We start from the raw sequence: 11793 nt of genomic DNA, 5'->3' as shown, positions 1-11793 counted from the left end.
ATATTGGTCCATGTTGTGATTGCTATTGATGATATGTCTGATGTCAAAAGTGTTGATGTAATCAAGTTTCATTTCCTCTTTGGAAGTTTGCACGATTGCTCCAGAAGAAGTGGCTGAACCGCAGAAGTTGCCGTTTCAAAAGGTGCGAGAAAACTTAGGCAGTGATGTTAACTCAGAGTACAGTGTGTGTCCTCTCCCGGTTTACGCGCAGGGACAGCTGCCTGTCAACCAGCTGGGGCCGTGCAGGGGTGGGAGGCGTCTGCTGAGGAGACCGTGACACCAAGGTGAGAGCTGAGCTCAGCGATGCTGAGCTGACATGAAATGGAGATGCAGAGGATCGAGCATCTCCTGCCTCTGAGGGATGCAGATCTCCAATGAGAAAATGGAGATGCTGGAGCAGGACACTCAGCCAAACGCAACTTGAAAGCTGTGAGGGGCCATGACACTTGATGGACACAAACGTAGGGGGACAACCACTTCCACCCTTCACTTGCTTCTACCTCAGCCATGCTGTAGAGAAATAAGACCTCCAGAAAAGAGATAAGGATCTATTGCTGGATATATACCGTACTCCTCAACTCCCCGTTCATTCTTACATCTGCCTGTTATTTTATATTTTGAATATAACACACACACACACACACACACACACACGCACACACACACACACACACACACAATTCTTGTTTTTAATCACTGAAGACGAAAAAAAATCCTCTTAACAGATTTCCAAATGGTTGTCATTTTCAGGTATTCACTATTTTCTTTTCGAGATGAGAACAACTTGTCAAATTTTAGATAAATATCTTCCCATGGGCATATATTTTGGTCGAGCAATTTTAAATCACACTTGCATAAAGCTGATGTGTTAGTAATCAGTTGGAAAAAACTGTCAGACTGGCAGCATCAAGTTGTGCAGACTATATTATGTCTAATGAACTGCCTTTGGAAAGTAATCAGATGGCTTTCACCAGCCTATGTGGAGTGCTTGAGCGCTGGTAGTGCTTGCTAGTGCTAACACCTGATAGCTCTAGCTAGCACTGGAGCCACCCCTCAATGCTGGCTACAGGCGCTGTACAATACAGAGTCAGCATAATTAAGTCATTTTTTTAGCACCCTTAGCAAAACGCTGCCTGGAACAACTTCAAAATAAATGAATATGGAGGCATTAATATCCTTGTAAAGTTTATTTTGAAATAGAACTAATCCTGTCATGATTCGGTTTGGGACCAACAGGTGGGACTGTAGGGCTCCCCCTGCAGCGGCACACCTGTCGGTCATTATGTAATAAGTTGTTTAAAAGGACTACTGCCCGACCACTCATTGTCGTTTCATTATTTGTGTGTTTGCTACTGTCATGTTTGTTCTCAGTCATGGTTAGTTTTTGCTTCAGTCATGGTTTTGTTTGCTACTTTGGATTCTTTTTGTTTTCAGGACTTTGTTTCTTTAGGATTTATTTTTTTCGGTGTTTTAATACAATTCTTCAAGTACTACCTGCTCCTCCCTCTTGCTTGTTTTTTGGGGTCCACTACCTCCATGTAACGTGACAAATCCTCTCTGCATTGGCGGCGTATTACCATCATGCGTAGCAACTTGCTTCTTCGGAACTTGCTGATGAGCTGACACTTTGAATCAGGTGGTTCACCAGGGAGAGATGGAAAACAGGCAGGACATTGGCCCTTGAGGCCCAAAATTGGACATCTCTGCCATAAACAATTGTTTGTTGAGAGTAGCTTGACTTCTTCTTGGCAGTGTACACATAAATAAGCGGGTACCCGAGGCAGGAAAAAAGTAAAGTGGCACTAGTTACCCAAATTACTCGAGGATTTATTTCAGCCCTATTTCAATGCTTTTACGTTTACTGAAAAACACGCTCCACAACCACATCGGGCAGCAGCAACATCAGATATGTCAACAAAAACAGAGAGGCCTGAATCTATGGCAAGCAGATTTAATATTGAGAAGCAAAGTTTCACTATCTGTAAATTTGGGGTTAGGATTAACCCTTACTTGAATGATGACCAGTCATAATTACATTTCCAACCACTAAAGTTTTCATTCAAAACATCTGATTTGCAACTGTGACTCGCTGAAATTACAAGGAGATCGGTTGAAATGGAATGACAGATATATATGCAGTGCCATTTTGCCTAGCACAATTTTACCAGCGCATGGAATCATGGCGTGTTGATCAGAAAATGAAGGAGCTGACTGACAGGAGTCCACATGCATCTTTCAAGAGAGGACTTCATGGGTCAGAGAGGAAGACAGCTGAAAACAATGAAAAGTGACATGCACTGAAAAACAGTTGGATCAATTGCTGTAGGCAAGGATGATGGGCGTTTGTTTTTTGTCATAAGATGATGTTACATGTCCTCTGCTGTTGAAACATCTGCCGTGTGGTTTTTTAATTGAAACGAGAACTACGTCATACAGTATATGAAATAATGTGCAGAATCCTTAAAGTCCACGAAAAGTGAAAATGAAATGATCTTGTAATTTTGACACACCACAGAGAAGCTTATGTTATCAACAAGAATGCTAAATCTGAATGTTTAAAAAATGTCAAGTATATAAAATGGGGCTTGAAATTGTGAAAAATCAACCGTTGTCTCAGTTCTCAAATTATGTGTGCAAGTCCGCTGAATGCGCTGAAAACACGCCCCCCTTAACTGTCAATCAAATTCCACTACTACATCCTGGAAAAATGGATGCTCTTTCATTTAGCATTTTTCTTATGATCACACACACATTTATTTAGCCGTGGAAATGTATCAGCTTGAAACCTTTGACGGCTGGAATCTATCCCACAGCAGGATTTTTGCAAGCTCCGACGAGACACTCTGAGGAGGCCGTGCCAACATGAAGCTCCTGTTCACACATCGGACTCTGTGATATGTGTACTCATGGCTAAATTGGTCAAGCCAAGAGAATATACGAAGGCAAGATGCCTTTTGAGGGTGAAGGCATTGCTAACTAGCCAACTGTACACTGCAATTATGCAGCAATGAGCTTGTATGAAGATATATAATACAGTGCACTCCGCTTAATAGAACACCATTGGGCCGAAGTGCTTCTGTTCTACTAAGCGGGGTTTCTATTAACCGGAGACACTTTATTAGGTACACCTTCAGACACGTCGACGACCAAGTTATGCACGCAGAAAAACCCCTGCTGACGAGTTAGAAGAGATATTTCGACTGTGGACGTCCATATCTTTAATCAAACAACAAAACAACAACTTTAATCAACTTCAGTCAAACATCTCAAATCACGAGAAAAAAATCGTTACTTTTGTCTGGAAACAGGAGTCCGTAATTTTGCGGTTGACTTCCCTCTCAATGCGCTGGATAAGAGGGAAGTCCTGGAAACCGCGGGCGTACCTTCTGAGAATCCGGCAATGCATCGTATCGTCTGAGTATGTCCTTCTTATCCGCAGGTGATAGCCCTCGTCTCTTGAATGAAGTTGAAGCCATTGTGACGTGCGTGTGTCTATGTGTGGAGTGACGCGTGCTACCTGTTACTGTATACGGCTAGAACTACCGCGTTTTCTCGCGATAGTGGTACAGTATCGCGATAGCTACACTTTGTCTCTCTCTCGTCTCTTGAATGAAGTTGAAGCCATTGTGACGTGCGTGTGTCTATGTGTGGAGTGACGCGTGCTACCTGTTACTGTATACGGCTAGAACTACCGCGTTTTCTCGCGATAGTGGTACAGTATCGCGATAGCTACACTTCTCGCGATAGCTACACTTCGATAACCACTAGTTTACAATGTTCATTGCTTACGGCCTGTTCTATTAAGCGGAGATCTGTTCTACTAAGCGGAGTATCTTTATAGGAAATTGCATTAGGCAAATCGGTTCCAGAGCCTTTTGCTCTATTAAGCGGATTACTCTATTAACCGGTGTTCTATAAAGCGGAGTGCACTGTATACTTTTAAACAAATTTCCGAATTTTTTTTTACAGGGTTTTCAAAGGATGTGAATTGGGCTCTGCCAAAGTTCAATCTGCGTACAAGAGAAAGTTGATGCACAAACAGACGTACGTAGTAATGTTGTGAGACACTTGTTTTTGTGTCAGCTGCCTTAAAGAATAAGCACATACAAGCAAAGTAAAACAGGCTCCCGCATTTGTCGACCAAAACAAGGACACAAGAAAGAAAATGTCAAGTCTAATTCTTCACGCCCAATTTTTTGGCTTGGTATGGCATTGAGCTGCCACCACCTTCTATTCTACCTGCTGATTCCCATGTCGGAGCCGTTTTTGATCCAGCTCTCCAAGCTTCAGGCCACATTTGCAGGCGTAATTGTTTGTGTCAGTAGACACTTCCTCACCTTGAGTCACCTCCGTCTTTGCCGTATTCATCGCAATCTACTACGGCAGCTCAGCGGTGCACCAATATAAGCTGGATGCCTCATGGTGCTTTCACAAACCCAAACAATGGCACCATCCGGAAAGAGAGCGCATGGAGACAAATGCATGTGTGTTACAGATAGCCATCACCTTCCGTGTCTCTTTCTAAATGTTGTCTCGCTCCCTGTGGCCAAAAGCAACAGCCAGATACAAACATGGCCAACTGGGACCAAAGTTGTCATCTCAAAATGGCAGAAATCAATAGTGCCCAAAAGCGCTTGCTGTGATCTAAGCACACGTGGAGTTGGAGCAGCCAAGGAAGCAGCAAGGCACAAGAAGCAACACAAAATGAGGCCAAATAAGGTAGAATTTGATCAAAAGAGGATCTTGATTGTAGAGTCAAAATAACTTACATTTAGTCGAACTATGAGGTATCACCGTTGGGGAAGAAGAAGCGGCAGTACAACAGGCCAAAATTAAGATGCCTACGATTAAGTCACGTCAATGGCCTTGATCACAAGAATCACAAAAGGCTTGATACAAAGTTCTCAGTTATCAAACGACGTACCACCCCTGCCCCGAAGCCCCTCTCCACACACACACACACATACACACACAGGCTTGACGTGAAAATGTGAATTACACAAAACCAAGCTTCGTGGAGATAGTCTTATAGCCTTTACTTTTCACATGGTCGACTGCAATTTTCTTTCTAATCTCCTGAGACAACTCGCTCCTTCATGTCTTTTGGCCCATGTTGAGGGTTGTACACACCATGTTGCCAAACAGTAAACTGACTCCTTGTAAGCCCTAAAATGGGCCAGCTAATTACAAGTTTGGAAATACCTGTTATGTTAATTAGAGGACAGACAATTATTTTCATTCCCTTCAAGTGGTACCACCATTTTGTCCAGGCTTGTTTCATGAGTTTGTTTTCAAAATAATTCTACTGAACTACAATTCAAAAATAATATCTGATGTCCACTGGTTAATTTTCATTAAATTTTCATGTAGTTGTTGTCAGATTGAAGTTATAAGTGCATCACAGGGCAAAATGTGTGCTTCATTGGGGGAAAAGAGGATTCAATACCACAGACTGGTTTAGCAAATTGGATTTCGTGTTTTAGCAATGGACTAAAATGACAATTTGTGCAGTATTTCCGATTTGTGCGTCATCCCATCACAAGAGCATGGGGAGGTAATGAATTTTCGAATGGAAGCCATCAGTCTGGCAGGTTTCCAAACATTTTACTCCCTGATGACAACACACATGAACAACTAAAACGATTGAGAGCACAGTGCAACACTGCCCCTGAAAGACACTCAGATATTTTTTTTTCCATTTTGTGATGCAGTGAACACCCCAAGAGAAAATTGGTGGAAAAAAAACGCTGGTGCAACACCAGGAAAACAAGACAACCAAATATGCTTGCAAAAATGGCAAGAATAAAAACATGAACAGAAATTGCTTGTCAATAAATAGACCTGAAGAAACCCATGTGTGCAATGCACAAACTGTGACGATAACGACAACGAAAAACTACTTCTAAAGGTAAGTGCAGAAAACTTGGCGTGTAAAAAACTAAGAGCCAGAACATGGACCGTTTAGATGAATTCAACACTTGGTGACAGTCGTGATCAAGGGGAACAGAGACATGATACCATGGGAGTCCTTAAATAGTTGGCTGATTAGCAGCAGGTGTGCAAAGTGGAGGGATGGCCCTCCTCTGCCACCTGGTGGAGAAACACAAGAACAAGATCATGACAGTGGCAGGCTGAATCTGGCCAAGGAGCCTTGAGTTTGACACCTTTACTCACGAGTGTGTGTGTGTGTGTGTTTAGTCAAGGTAATTTATTATTGCTTAGTACACAATCAAGCTCACAAAACTGACACTGAGGGTATATTTTTAGTATTTTAGCATTCAGCTTCTCATATTCCACACGCGATTTATTACCTTGCAATCTCTGGTCAATATTGACTCTATCTGTTGGCTCTCCTAGTAAGAAGCTGCTTAACAGAGTCGAGCAGAGTGAAATGGAGAAGACATGAAAAAGAGCGAGAAGCGGTGCTGTGGGAGGGTAATGGTCAAGTCAAGTCAAGTCAACAGTATTTATAGAACACTTTCAAACAGCCATCGCTGCATACAAAGTGCTGTACATGGAGCGATTTAACATACACAATAAACAGTAAGACGAATCGGCAATAAAGGCGGTAGAAAGCACCAATCAGTAAAATCAAGAACAAATCTAAGTCATGCTGATTCAAACGCCAAAGAATACAAGTGCGTTTTGAGGAGGGCTTTAAAGATGGGCAGCGAGGAGGCTTGCCGAATGTTCAGTGGGAGGTCATTCCAGAGAGAGGGACCAACAACAGAAAAGGCTCGATCCACTCTGAGCCTCAGTTTAGTTCTTGGTACTTCTAACAAAGACTGGTCCACAGACCTGAGGCGCCGGGCAGGTGTGTAGGGGCGGATGAGCTCAGAGAGGTAAGGTGGCGTGAGTTTATTCTGAGATTCAGAGAGAGAGAGAATGGTCCACTGGCTGGCTGACAAACAGAGGGTCCCTCTAGTCAGGAAGACGGGGGGTTGAATGGGGAGGGGGGTTGACGTGGGCAGTCATCCTCGGCATCCTCAGCCAGCCTCCACCTCGTAGCAGAAAATCTATGCCTGATCTTTTAGTATTCCCCTCATCTCTTGTGAAGGCTCTGCGGAAGCTGCTGCTGCTGCCGCTGGTGCGGTTCGTCAAGTGGTCTACTGGTGAGGGCCTGAGCAGTCGTGCATGGGTGATGTTAGCAGGGACGCTCCCCCCTTTCTTCTCAGGGCTGCGCTGCGCTGACAGGATGCTCAAAGCGCTCAGCCCCAGGAACAGAAATGGACACGCCATTCCTCCAATCTCAGATAACCAGCAGCTCAATACGAGTGACGTCCCATGTTTAATCATCACAAAAGAATGTGTCGTGATGTACGAGTCTGTGCAAAAATGTTCATGCAATGGTCTTGTTTCATTATGTGTTTGGGCGGGAATATCAAAAATAGAACACGCCACTCATGGTCAGCACATTCAAGTTACCCCTTAATGTTATGGTATAATTATATAAAGTTTCAATGGTCAGCATGGGAGTCGCCTGGTTAGCACATCATCCTCACAGTGCAGAGGTGCAGGGTTTGATTCCACCTATAGCCTTCCTGTGGGGAGTTTGCAAGTTCTCCCTGTCCCTGCCTGAGTTTCCTCTGCGGAGTCCGGTTCCTTCCCACATTCCACAAACATGAATTGCAGGTTAATGGAACACTCGAAATTGTCCCTAGGTGTGAGTGTGAGAGTGAATGGTTCTTTGTCTACGTGTGCCCTGTGATTAGTTGGCAACCGGTTCAAGGTGTCCCCCGCCAACTGCCCGAAGACAGCTGCAATAGACTCTAGCATGCCCATGACCCTCGTGAGGCAGATTACAAAATGAATGGATGGATGGAAGTTTTAATGTCCAGTATGTCTTATGCATATACCGTGCACCAACCTTTTCATATGTATACTGTACTGTACATAGTGTTTTATCACTTCGTATCACGATCAATAATATACTGAGATTCAAGTGCTGTATGGTGGCAAGGAACTCAACTCAACTTACGTCAGTTGGAATTTCAATTTAATTTAACAAGCTAAAGACAAAACACAGAATTTCACATCATGTACTTAATCACACAACTGATTGTGTATTTTACTGCACCTCACACACAGCCCAGTGTCTCTGTATACTGCCACCAGGTGGCCAAAGAAGCAGAACAATGTCTTTTGAATTGAAGCAAAAATGGGGCAAAAACGACTTAATGCTTGACATTTTTTGTGTCATGACTGTATTATTTAAAATAAAGTACAACATTACTATGGAGAATTATTTTTAATGAACAAATCCATAACAAATATTTATTTTTGGGGTCAGGCCAGAATGGCTTAATGGCATTTCCATCCATTTCGATGGAGCAACATGGGTTGAGATATGAGTGTCTTCAATCACGTGCATCGTCAGGGTACTTGCATCTTAAGGATTCACTACTCAAGTCATGGACTGCTACCCCCCAAAAATATACATTAAAAACTACAACAAATATACAGTACATGTGCATTCCATGACTTCCTGTTATCAATTTACAATCATGAATTGTACTCTAGAAAAAAAATGCCAGTGTTATTAATCAACCGTGTGTCTTTGCAATCACCATCGCTATTACTCCGCCATGATCACTAAATCACAAACAAACAAAGCCTTGTTGTCTTCTTCCCAAGTAGCCCGTGCTGCTGTCACCTTGAGCCCGCCTCGTCATGCCTGCGTGCTTGCTGGAAAGGTCAAAGCTTGTAGTTCATGTCGTGAGCTGTCACTCTTCCCTCTCCCGTTCCGTGCGTCCGCTCGTCTCGTCTCTGTCAGACGTTTCGCTCCTCGGCTTCCGAGCACAGATCAAAGACGCAATCCTTGCTGGGCTTTGAAGGTTAAGAGTGAGAAAAGCGATCTCAGTCCTGAACGAGGAGGGTGGGGTGGGTGGGGGGGGTCTTTCAGTGTCTGAGCATTATCTGATGTGCAGATGCACAGACAGGAAGAGCAGAGATAAGCCCATCCAGACAGTTCTGCTCAGAGCACATCAAGTCTACGACTGTTACAGCCTGTTGCAGTAAGAAGAGCATTCTATGGCTAATTGCTAAGCGGTTCCACTACCCGGGACAAAAAGGGGAAAGTAAAATCAACTTGAAGCATCATAGCAATACCTTCAAGTCGCGGTCTATTTATCACATTTGGGATTGTACAGTATTTGTTGTATTTGAGATTCAATAAAAGTGGATACTATTGACTTTTCCAGTCAATCAATCGCAGAGTGAGACAAGTGTCGAACTGAAGTGTCTTTGAGGTTGAAAATAACAATTCCAATTTCATGAAAAAAAATCACTTACACACACACACACACACACACACACACACACGCACACACACACACACACACACACACACACACACACACACACACACACACAGTAGAATTCCCAACCAAAACAATAACAATCCATAGTATGCTGCCAATGTATTTGTCTTTTTGCATATCTACAAAAGTTTCATCGTAGTACCTGTAGTTGCGGTAGCCTCCATTACTCGCATCTCATCACTTTTTCAACAGCTACGGTCGGTCGGTCGGTGAAGGCCCTCGTTATCGAGGAATGCGGCCCCCAGGACAGGGCGACGGCTCCTGGTGCTTGTGTCTCCGATGACTGTGGAGGCCCAGTCTTCCCCGAAAACCCCGCCCGCAGGATTGACAGAAGTGGGTTGGGGGGCCGGGCGGTTGCAGGGCCCTCTCCTTCCTCCGCGCTCGTCGGTCCTCCTCTGCAGCGACGCGTCGAGTCTCGAAGACCCGGACCCCGCCCCGCACAGCCCCACGCCAGGCCACCCGATCCGCGGCCAGGTCAGCCCACTGTGCCAGGGGAATCCGGCACCGCTGAAGATGACCCTTTAGCTGGTCTTTGAATCGTCTTTTCGGGGCTCCGCACGGACGGGTGCCCTCCAGCAACTCCGCGTAGAGGAGCTGCTTCGGGAGTCGATTGTCGCTCATCCGCTGCACGTGGCCGGCCCACCGCATTTGGGCCAAGGTGATCATGGCCTCGATACTCGTGAGGCCAGCCCGGGTGATGATCTCATTATTAGTCAATCTCTCCTCCCAGGAAACGTTGAAGAGAGATCGGAGTCGTCCTTGGTGGAACCTCTCGAGCCTCTTGATGCTGCTCCGATAGAGGGTCCAACATTCGGCGCCATAGAGAAGGGTCGGGAGGACGACAGACTTATACACCATGATCTTCGTGTTGGTGGAAATGGCGTGATTCCTGAAGACCCGACGACCAAGGCGTCCAAAGGCTGTGTGGGCTGCCTGGATACGGTGAGTGAGGTCCTCCGTGAGGCCGGCGTCCTGCTGGATAATGCTACCCAGGTAAGGGAACGCCGAGACCTGCTCGATGGGTTCGTCGTCTATGGTGATTTGGGGTGGATGATGGTTCAGATGGAGGGTCTTTGTCTTTTTGGTGTTGACGGAGAGGCCAAAGGTCCTGTACGCCGCGGCGAAGCCATCCGCGATGAGCTGGAGGCCCCCGGAGGAGTTGGAGACCGCAGCATTGTCATCAGCGTACTGGAGTTCGCTGACGGTCGTGACCATGGTCCCCCGCTTGCTCCTCAAACGGCTGAGGTTGAAGAGTGACCCTTCCGTTTGGTCGCGTAGAGTGATTCCGTGCTCCTGGACAGGGGTGACGTGGTGGATAAGTGCGGCGATGTAGAGACAGAACAATATCGGCGCCACCGTGCAGCCCTGTTTGACACCGGTCCAAACCGGGAATGGGGGAGTCATTTCACCCTGAGTCAGGACGCAACCCTTCATGCCGTCGTGAAACATCCGGATGAGGGATATGAATTTGGGGGGGCAGCCTTGACGTTGCAGCACTTTCCAGAGTGCTCTTCGGGGCACAGAATCAAACACTTTGGCCAGATCATAAAAGATGGCGTGGAACTCCCTCCGCTGCTCCCGGCACTTTTCCAGGAGCTGCCTGGCGCAGAACACCATGTCCGCGGTTCCCCTGCCTGGACGGAAGCCCGCCTGGGACTCCGGAAGAACCCGCTCAGCGAGACAGGTGAGTCGGTCGGCCAGTATACGACAGATGAGTTTTCCAGCAGTTGACAGCAGGGAAATTCCACGATAGTTTCCACAGTCGAGTTTGTCGCCCTTCTTGAATATCGTGACGATGACGGAGTCCTTCAGTTCTCCAGACACCGTCTCCTCGACCCAGCATTGAAGGATGAAGGTGTGGATGCTGGTGAGGAGAGGTGCACCCCCAGCTTGTAAAAGTTCTATGGGGATTAACTCCAGCAGCTTTGTTCTTCTTCATCCTCCTCAGGGCTCCGGAGATCTCCCGGAGAGTCGGCAGCTCCGTCATCCAGTGTTGCACAGGGAGCTGGGGGACAGGATCGAGGAAGCCGTCTGCTGCGCATGTCGGACGGTTCAGGAGCTCCATGAAATGCTCCTTCCATCGCTGGTGAGTATCCTCCTTTTCCTGCAGGATTGTGCCGTCCTTTGCCTTCACAGCCATTGGAGGACTGTGAGCCGGACCGATGATCTTCCTTGTTGCTTTGAAGAAGGATCTGGTATCGTGACGGTCAGCGAAACTCTGCATTTGGTGGGCAAAGTTGACGCACCATTGATTTTGGATCCTCCGGATCTCTCTCTGTGCTTCACTCTTGGCCGCCCGGTAGACTTCTTCAAGTCTCTTGGAGGAAACACAGTTCTGCCATGCAATGCGAGCCTCTCTCTTTCTTGAAATCAGTGGCTCAATTTCTTCCAGGTTTTCGGCAAACCAATCGGGATTTCTCCTCTTCTGGATATCGAGGACCTCTTCCGCGGATTTGGTGAGCGCAGTTTTCAA

Source organism: Hippocampus zosterae, chromosome 2 (genome assembly GCF_025434085.1).
Source record: "Hippocampus zosterae strain Florida chromosome 2, ASM2543408v3, whole genome shotgun sequence".
NCBI lineage: Eukaryota > Metazoa > Chordata > Actinopteri > Syngnathiformes > Syngnathidae > Hippocampus > Hippocampus zosterae.
Note: the sequence above shows the minus strand (reverse complement) of the source record.